This window comes from Chrysochloris asiatica, unplaced genomic scaffold (assembly GCF_000296735.1).
Source record: "Chrysochloris asiatica unplaced genomic scaffold, ChrAsi1.0 scaffold00027, whole genome shotgun sequence".
Taxonomy (NCBI): Eukaryota; Metazoa; Chordata; class Mammalia; order Afrosoricida; family Chrysochloridae; genus Chrysochloris; species Chrysochloris asiatica.
Window position 1 is genome coordinate 3653336 of NW_006408545.1, and position 10400 is coordinate 3663735.

At 39.7% G+C, this 10400-nt stretch overlaps 1 pseudogene; it reads left to right on the plus strand.

The window, feature by feature from the left end:
* The first annotated feature begins 7169 nt into the window (after nucleotides 1-7169).
* On the plus strand, nucleotides 7170-7617 carry LOC102828608 (annotated as a pseudogene).
* Nucleotides 7618-10400: the final 2783 nt, after the last annotated feature.

The window sequence follows — 10400 nt, forward strand, 5'->3', positions numbered from 1 at the left end:
ATATATTTAAATATTTGACAGAGCTATACAAGACAGGGAAATTAAAGGCATCCAAATTGGCTAACAGGAAATAAAATTCTCTCTATTTGCAGATGATATGATCCTATACATAGAAAACCCCAAAGACTCAGTAAAAAAAGCTACTAGACATAATTGGAAGATTCAGCAAAGTGGCAGGGTATAAGATACACATACAAATATCAGTTGGATTCCTCTATAGTAACAATGACAGCACTGAAAAGGACATTAGGAACACAATCACATTTACAATAGCTGCCCAAAGGATGAAATAAACATAACCAGAGAAACAAAGGACCTGTAGAAAGAAACACTACAAAACACTCCTACGAGAAACCAAAAGAGATTTACAAAAGTAGAAGAATATACCACGTTCCTGGATAGGAAGACTCAAAATCGTGAAAATGTCAATACTACCCAAAGCAATTTACACACATAATGCAATCCCAATCCAGATTCTAGAGATGTTCTTCAAAGAGAAGGAAAAGACAATTACAAACTTTATATGGAAAGTAGAGACCCAGGATAAGCAAAGCACTGCTCAAGAAGAAGAAAAAGGTTGGAAGCCTTGCAATCCCCGATTTCAAAATCTACTACATGGCTACAGTGGTCAAAACAGCCTAGCAGTGGTACAATTAAAGATACATTGATCAATAGAACAGAATTGAGAATCTAGAAATTAATCCATCCACAGACAGCCAAATTATTTTCAACAAAGTGCCTAGGTATATTGCATGGGGAGGAGATGGTATCTTCAACAGTTGGTGCTGGCAGAACTGGAAGGCAATATGCAAAAGATTGAAACAAGACCTTTACCTCACACCCTATACAAAAAAAAACAACTCATCATGGATTAAAGACCTAAATGTGAATCCTAAAATTATGAAGGTCATTGATGAAAAAATAGGGAAACTGTGAGGGCTCTAATTTAGGGCATACACAAACTACCAAACATTTTGAAAAGTACACAAACAAAAGTAGACAAAATAGATGAGTTGTTGTTGTTAAGTGCCGTCGAGTCGGTTCCAACCCATAGCGACCCTGTACAGGGTTTCCGAGGCCGTAATCTTTATGGGAGCAGAAAGCCTCATCTTTCTCCCACGGTGTGGCTGAGTTTCAAACTGCTGACCTTGAGCTTGGCAGCCCAACTCATAACCACTACACTACCAGAGCTCCTTTTAAAGATTACAGCCTAGAAAACCCTTCGGGGCAGCTGTGCTCTGTCAAATGGGGTTACTGTTAGCTCAGACTCAATTCAATGGCACATGTCCACTCAACAATAATTGTTGTTGTTGTTAAGTGCCGTCGAGTTGGTTCCAACCCATAGCGACCCTGTAACAAGGTTTCCGAGGGTATAAATCTTTAAGGGAGTAAAAAGCCTCATCTTTCTCCCGCGACGCTGCTGGTAGTTTTGAACTGCTGACCTTCAGGTTCGCAGCCTGATTCGTAACCACTACGCTACCAGAGTTCAGCATATGTTTAAAGAGCTGAGCAAGTACCAGACTCTTTTCCATAGCTGCACCATTTTACATTCCTACCAGCGTCCTGCTGTGGCGCTGTGGGCACAAAAGATTTAACTCTGATGAAGGCCAACCTCCCTTCAATTTTTTTTTTTTTTTTTTAAACAATGAATAAAATTATATTGTATAGTCTTTCTTTTTATATATGGAGTATATACAAATTGTCTAGCTGTATATGATATTATTTGCTAAGTGCATTTAAAGAAAAAAACCCTCGACAGCTTTAAAGTTCTTTCTAATAAAAGAGATTAACTACATGCCCTTGTTCTGTGGCATTTTTTGAGTTTTTTAACAAGCACCTATTTGTAACTTGCTAGAATATGTTTGTATTCTTGCATGGATAGCATATCTGTCTATCTGTGTTTTGTCAGTTTGTTGTCTGTAACAAAAGTATTAAGAGGTATTAGAAAATTCTGTGTTCACATACACATGTGTGATATGAATGTAACTATATCTGACACAGGAAAAAAAAAAGGTTGAGAAATGTGTTTATAATCATCTTGATGGAGTGGTGGATATATGCTATGGAGTTGGTTCTGACTCATAGCTAAATAGGTTTTCCAAGGCTGTAAATTTTTACAAGAACAGAAAGCCTCATTTTATTCCTGTGGAACAGCTGGTAGTTTTGCACTGCTGGCTTTGAGGTAAGCAGCCGACTCATAACCACAATGCTAGATTTTTTTTTTTAAGAAAGTACTAAAATCTTGACACTAACATCCCACTTTATCTGAGTGCAAACTGGAGTTCAGAGAAGACTCCGAGAAGTTCTCAGTAGATATGCTGGATGCTATCTTGTACATAGCATGAGACTCTGCTAAAATCTTCTGATGAATCACGGTGAGACGTCAAACCATACACTGCTAACAGGTCTCTTGTCACAACAGAGATAATAGATTCTGAAGCTTTAAGAAGGCAATCAATATTCTATCATGTTTTATGGTGTTTGGTTTTTAAGAAAAATAAATGCCAACTAAACAGTATTTAAGGAGCTCAGGTAGCGTAGTGGTTATGAATCAAGCTGTGAACCTTAAGGTCAGCAGTTCGAAATTACCAGCTGTTCTACGGGAGAAAGATGAGGCTTTCTGCTCCCATAAGGATTTACAGCCTCGGAAACCCTACTGACTCCATGGCACATAACCACCAACCACCACCAAAGTTTTTAAAATGCAATGCACTCAAGTGAGGGGGTGGGGTGGGGAGAGAAGGTGTCTAATGCTTGGAATAGGATTCTCCAATTGGACACCAAAAATATTTCTTAAAATAATCTGTTGTTGTTGTTGTTGTTGTTGTTAGGTGCTGTCTAGCTGGCTCCAACTCATACAAACCCTATACACAACAGAACAAAACAATGCCAAGTCCTATACCATCTTCACAATTTTTCTTAAGCTTGAGCCCACTGCTGTTGCCACTATGCCAATCCATCTCATTGGGGGCCTTAATCTTTTTTACTGACATTCTACTTTACCATGCATAATGTCCTTCTTCAGGGATTGGTCTTTCCAGATAATATGTCTGAAGTATGAGACGAAGTCTCGTCATGTTGGCTTCTAAGAAGCGTCCTGGCTGTACTTTTTCCACCACAGATTTTTTGTTGTTGTTCTTTTGAAAATCTATGGTACTTTCAGTATTCTTCTCCAACACCATAACTCAAATAACAATTTTATGGAGGCATAAAATTCCAGTATTATAGCATAAAGTATAGTACTATTTATAGTGTATTCATTTAAACTTTATTCAGTGGTAGCTTATTGAATATATAGCATGTGAAAAGACAACAACAAAAATGTGAACATTGTAAAACAAAGATCTGATGGTTCATGTAGTTCCTCACCCTTACATTTTATAAGAATAGTTAATCAGACAGTTTTCTAGAATGGTTTGTCTTGAGTTTGTACTTTATTGATCAGGGATTAAACAAACTACAATTGGGAAAAAAAAAAAAAAAAGGACTCATTAACTGAGCTCAAAGAAAGTAAATTCTACTAGAGATGTAATATGTCTGGTATCCTGGTATTGCAATTGCTAAATATAATAGGACAAACTATGGAAGGAATATTTTAATGCCCAGAGTCCTGGTATGGTGGTTTGGTTAAGTACTGGACTGCTAAATGCAAGATCAACAGTTCAAATCCACCAGCCACTCCTCAGAAACCCTACACAGTGTCACTATGAGTCAGAACCAACTTGATGACACTTAACAATGACATTTTGATGCCCAGTCTATTCTCTGTTGCTGTTGTTAAGTGCCATTAAGTCAGTTCCAACCCATGATGTTGTTGTTGTCAGGTGCCATCGAGTTGGAACCAACTCATAGCGACCCGAAGCACAGCAGAACGAAACAATGTCCAATCCTGGGCCAATCTCACTACTGCTGCCACACTTGACGCCATCAATGATGCCACCTGGCTGATCCATCTCGTTGAGGGCAGCGACCCTGTTATGAGTTTCCAAGAAGCAACTGGTGAGCTTGAACTGCCGACCTCAAGTGCAAAGTCCAAAGTGGCTTTGAAGTCCAGTGCACTAACCCACAGTGCTACACGAGGACTCCAGTATATTCCCTTGTGGTATGTTTTTAAAATATTTTTTAAATTGCCACACACAATGCTTGGTTAACCAATTAACTAGCACTTCTTATCTGCTTTGAAAGGTTAAAGAAAAAGACAAAAAGTAGTATTTTAATATGAGGTCCTTTAAAAGATAAAAGGAGACCTGTTGGCATTGTGGACTAGGCATTGGGCTGCTAACTTCAAAGTCCGTGGTTCAAACTCACGAGCAACGGCATGAGAGATGAATGAGGCTATCTGATCCCATAAAGACTAACAAAAAAACCCTATACAGGATCGTTATGAATCAGAATCGACTCCACAGCATTGGAATTAAAAGGAAAAGCTCATGAAATCCTTAGCAATTTATATATGGCAGCGTGTATATTTATTTTGCTGGTGGTCTCTGGAGCAATTGACATAATTTAGTAGGGAGAGATGTCTGCACAGCAGCATTGAAATTGTACATGTGATACTGGTCTCATATTTTTAAACATCATATTTTACAATTAAAAAAACAATCTTTCCATTAAACAAACACTTGTATCTCAGTTAATTGTACTGTGGTTGTGTTGTTGTGTGATGGTGTAAGGTAAGTCACCAATATTTTAGTTACCAGTAGTGTAAGCCATTGCTGGACAGGTTTAAGCAGAGATTACAGACTAACATAGACTAGGAAAAAGAGAGGCAACACTTCTGAATGGTTAGCCACTTCTGAATAATAGCACAACATTGTCAGATGTAGTACCATAACATGAGACCCTCAGGTTGGAAGGCACTCAAAATTTAACTGGGGAAGAGCTGCCTCCTAAGAATAGCATTGACCTTAATGACGTGGATGGAGTGAAGTTTTCAGGACCTTCATTTACTGACGGGGCACAACTCAAAGAGCAAAGAACCAAATGCAAACATTCATGAATAACTGGAACATTGAATATTCAAAGTACGAATTTAAATTTAAGTAGTCAAAAATGAAATTGAACACATAAAGATAGATATCCTAGGAATTAGTGAGCTGAATGAACTGCTACTGAATATTTTGAATCAATCATATGGTTTACTACACTGAAATGAAAAACTGAAAAGGAATTATATAATATTCATCATTAAAAAAAGAGCATTTCAAGATCTATCTTGAAGAACAATGATGTCTGTAATAGGATAATATCCATACAGCCACAAAGAAGATCAAGCAATACAACTATTGTTCAAATTATGGACCAATCACTAAAATCAGTGATGAAGAAATAAAAGAATTCTACCAAATTCTTCTGTGACAAATTGATCAAACATGCAGTCAAGATGCATTAATAATTACTTATGATTGGAATGAGGAAATTGGAAACAAAGAGGAAGGATTTATAATTGGAAAATATGGCCTTGATAATAAAAACTATGCTTAAGATCCAATGATAAAATTTTTCAAGAACAACAATTTATTCATTATTTAAAACAAAAGGTGACTATACACATGTCAATATCATTGATATCCCATGTGAGTAAAGTTTTACTAAAAGTAATATAGAAATGGTTGCAACCATACATTGACAGAGAACTTCCAAAGGTTCAAGCTAGATTCAGAAGAGGACATGGAATGAGTGATATCATTGCTAAAATAAGATAGATCTTGGTTGAAAACAGAAAATATTAGAAGTATGTTTACATGTGCTTTATTGACTATGGGAAGGTTTTTGATTGTGTTGATCATGACAAGCTTGGGCAGCATTGTGAGGTATAAGTATCCTGGAACACTTAATTGTGCCCATGAGGAACCTGTACATAGCCCAAGAGGCAGTTGTTAGAACAGAACAAGGGAGCACCAAATGGTTTAAAATTAGGAAAGGTGTGTGACAGGGTTGTATTCTTTCACTATACTTATTCAGTCTGTATACTGAACAAATAATCTGAAAAGTTGGGTTATATGAAGAAAAATGTGGCACCAGGATTGGAAGAAGACTCATGAACAACCTGCAATATGCAGGTGATAAAACCTTGCTTGCTGAAAGTGAAGAGTTAAAATATTTACTGATGAAGAGCAACGGCCATAACCTTTGGTATGGGTTGCATCTCAATGTAAAGAAAGAAAAAAAAAAAAAAAAAAAAAAATCCTCACCACTGGACCAATAAACAACATTCAATGGAAAAAGACTGAAGTTGTCAAGGACTTCATTTTTTCTTGAATTGACCATCAATACTCATGCAAGCAGCAGTCAAGAAATCATTGCATTAGGCAAATCTGCTGCACAAGACCTTTTTAAAGTGTTGAAGAGCAAAGACGTCAGTTTGAGAACTAAGGTGCACTTGACTCAGGCTATGGTATTTTCAATAACCTCACATGCATGCAAAAGTTGTACAGTGAATAAGGAAGACCATAGAAGACTTGATGCATTTAAGTTATGGTGTCTGCGAAGAATATTGAAAGTACTATGAACTGCCAAAAAAACAAATACATCTAACTTGGATGAAGAACAGCCAGAGTGCTCCTTGGAGGCCAGGATGGCCAGACCTCATCTCTCATACTTTGGATATATTGTCAGGAAGGGCCTGTCCCTGGAGAGGGATATCATGGTAAGATGGAGGGTCAGAGAAAAAGAGGAAGATGCCCCAGCACGATGGATTGTCAAAGTGGCATCAATGGACTCAAGAATAGCAACGATTGTGAGGTGGGCCCAGGACCAAGCAGTGTTTTGTTCTCTTGTAGGTAGGGTCACAATCCGTCTGTACCGACTCGATGGCACCTAACAACAACAACCTACACATGTCCTATAGAGTCCTGGTGTGGTGCTGTGGTTTAATGGGCTGTTCTGCAAGGTCGATTTGAACTGCAAGGTTGGTGGTTCAGGTTCACCAGCCGCTCCTTGGAAATCATATACAGGATAGCTATGAGTCGAAAACGACTCAACAGCAAGTAACAACAACATACACATGTCCTGATGTGGTGCTGTGGGATAATGTTCTAGACTACTATAAGGTTGGTTTGAGTCGCAAGGATGGCGGTTCAAGTTCACCATCCACTCTCAAAAACCCTATACAGGATCGCTATGAGTCGGATCCACTTAACAACAAAAACAACATATACGAAACCAAGATGGCAGCCCCCGTGGATATGGAGTTGAAGAAGGCTTTTACAGAGCTTCAAACCAAAGTTATCATTCAACAGAAGGTACAGCTTGCTGACATACAGATTGAAGAGCTAAACAGAACAAAAAAAGCACGCACATTTTACAGATACAGAGATTATGACTTTGGTAGATGAGACTAACATGTAAGAAGGTGTAGGAAGAATGTTTATTCTTCGGTCCAAGGAGGTAATTTATAACCAGCTACTAGAGAAACAGAAAATAGCAGAAGAAAAAATTAAAGAATTGGAACAGAAAAAATCCTACCTTGAGCGGAGCCTTAAGGAAGCTGAGGACAACATTCCGGATAGCAGGAAGGGCCCAGTAGGAGGCTATGAAGGGAGGCTCTCCCTCGGAACCCGCCCATTCCTGGTGAGGGCGGGGCCCTGGGCAAGAAGAGACTCTGCTCTGCTCTGATGGACGTTTTACTGGGTGGCCTTGCTATCCCACATTTTCTACATTACCCGGAGTCCCTTGCAGATCCCAACCCCGTTGTTTCCTATCCTGGCTCTGTCTGTCACTCCTGCCGGACACTCCTGCCTCCCAGGGGTGTGGCGTGAACTCCCAGGGAAGGGAAGGCAGGAGCCAGGACAGCCAGGGAAGCTCTGCCTGAGCCCACCATTGGTACCATGGTTAAACCAATAAAGGCATCTGCCCCACTCTGCTATGTCTGCTTTGCTTGAGCTGAGGCCTGAGAGGCAGAGGCTGACTTGTGTACCTCAGCTCTTGTCAGTCTGTCTTCCAGGGCCTGGCAGGGCCCTTGCCCCTTTGCATGAAAGCCGGTCCCTCCTTGGTGATTGGGGTCTTCTCCTTTCCTTTTTTCCCTTTCTTGTTTTTTTTGAGTAATTCTCTCAATATCTGGGCCTCCATGTTATAAACAGATTGGAGAGAAGGAAGACCAGGGGTCTGGCTGAATCTAAATGAACAGAAGAATAGCGATTCCACTAGGGCATTCTGTCTCAACAAAGATTCCTCCCCCTGCTTCTTCCTAAAGATTCCAAAAGGATATTTTATAATAATCAACAATAAACCAGCAGTAACTCCAAGTCTGTCTCCCTTTGACCAGTATCATGAGGAAATGGACACCGTAGCCCTGAGCTCTCCTTGGGGTGGTGGTCAGTGTATGCTGGAGCTGGCTTATACTAGCTCACAAGAGCCAGTTAGCACATTTTAAGAAAAATTTTTGCAAGCCAATTGTTAAACACAACCATTATTATGTAAATTTACAGTGTAATTATATTAAAAACAAGGGTAATATTAAAAAAAAAAAAATACACATGTACCTCACTAGATGGAATACACAGGAATCAAACTGACTACATCTGTGGAAAGAGACAATGAAAATGCTCAAGATCATCAGCCAAAACAGAACAAGGTTTGACCATCAACTACTCATAGGCAACCTCAGGTTGAACCTGAAGAAAATTAAAACAAGTCCACAAAGCCAAACTATGACCTTGAACATATCCCACCTGAATTTAGAGACCATCTCAAGAACAGATTTGATACATCAAACACTAATGACTGAAAACCAGAAGAATTTTAAGATGACATATTACACAAGAAGGAAGGGAATGTTAATACACAAGAAAAGGGAGGAGGATGGAAGAACAAGGTAATAAGGGAACACTTAAATGGGACAGAGGTAAATAGTGATGTATGCTCAAACTTGGGAAAATAGGGCTCTGTGATACAGAGGTCGAGGTATAGTCTGAATGGGGAAAAGAAGGGAAATAATGTTAAGATGCTTGACTGACTTATGGATATTGGTTTTCCTTGCCTACTACTATAAAATGGATGCTTTAGTGGGATAGAAAGGAATATCCAGAAACATGATTACAGAAAGCTTGTAAGCCTGTCTTCAGCCTATAATCCACTGGAATACCTAAAAGGGGTTCTAGAACTTGCCCAGTGAAATAGGCTTCTGTGAAGGCCTGACAGTATATAGGACCTTAGGTGGAATCCTGGTGCCCATCCAGAATCTTCTGAGGTGGGGCATTCCCACTTGAAGACATGTAGACCAACCCAGAGTGGCTAAAGTATCTTTAAAGAAGATACTTCTTGAAAGAAAGACCAGCAGGAAAAAAACAAAATAAAAAACAAAAACGGCAGTTTGTTTGGCTGTTATAAAAACAAGCAAGCTGTTTGCCAAGTGAGCCATCAAGGCAAGCAATCAAGTCACTTCAGGACAATCCCCCCTCCAAGACTGAAGATCAAAGGGAACACACAAGAAGGCATGTAAGCTAGCTGGCAATGGCATTGGTCTACATTTGAGTGGAAGTGGGGGGAAAGTCAGTAATGAAGATATGGGCTGAATTCAAGCATATTCCATAGGCTCCTGTTGACCTCAAGATGAGAGAGAGAAGAAGAAAGGCTGGTTGGTCCAAAGTTTGGGAAGACTTGTGAACTCCTAAGACCATGGGCAATGACCTAGCCATGGAGGGCTAGAGCTGAGAGTGAAGTATCCAGCTAATATGAAGTCAGGGGAGACGTACAAGAATGTCCAAACTTGCAGAGAGTACCCATTTGACCTATTCTCAATGGCTTGATGACCAGAACTCAACTAGAAGAAGATAAAGAAATTTGATAAAGGAAACAAGTATAAATTGCTACAATTTGATGAACTTGACCTATACTTATGGATATTTGTTGTTGTCTTGTGAAGTGCTTTCGAGTCAGTTCCAACCCATAGTAACCCTGTATAGGGTTTCCAAGGAGCAGCTGGTGAGCTTCAACCACTGACTTTGCAGTTCAAACAGATTTGCAGTCTGGCACATTATCACACAGTGCCACACCAGGACTCCACTTACGGATATGTTGTTGTTATGTGCCGTGGAGTCGGTTCCGACTCATAGCGACCTGTACAGGATTTCCGAGGCTGTAAATCTTTACGGGAGCAGAATGCCTCATCTTTCTCCCGTGGAACAGCTGGTAGTTTCGAACTGCTGACCTTGTGGTTCACAGTCTGATTCGTAACCACTATACTACCATATAGTAGCTCAAAATACCAACTGAGAGGGAAGGAGTCTTTGCATCAAGTATTAAACCTATCCCTTTGGTATGCGGGGTTGATAGGGATGGGCAAATTAGACATTGGCTACCTAAAATGGGGATGGGGGAGGCTAAAAAGGCATGAAATGGCTGGCTTACAATTTTTCAACAGGGAGTTTAGTTTCAGAGTGTGCAGTGGAAGGTGGAAT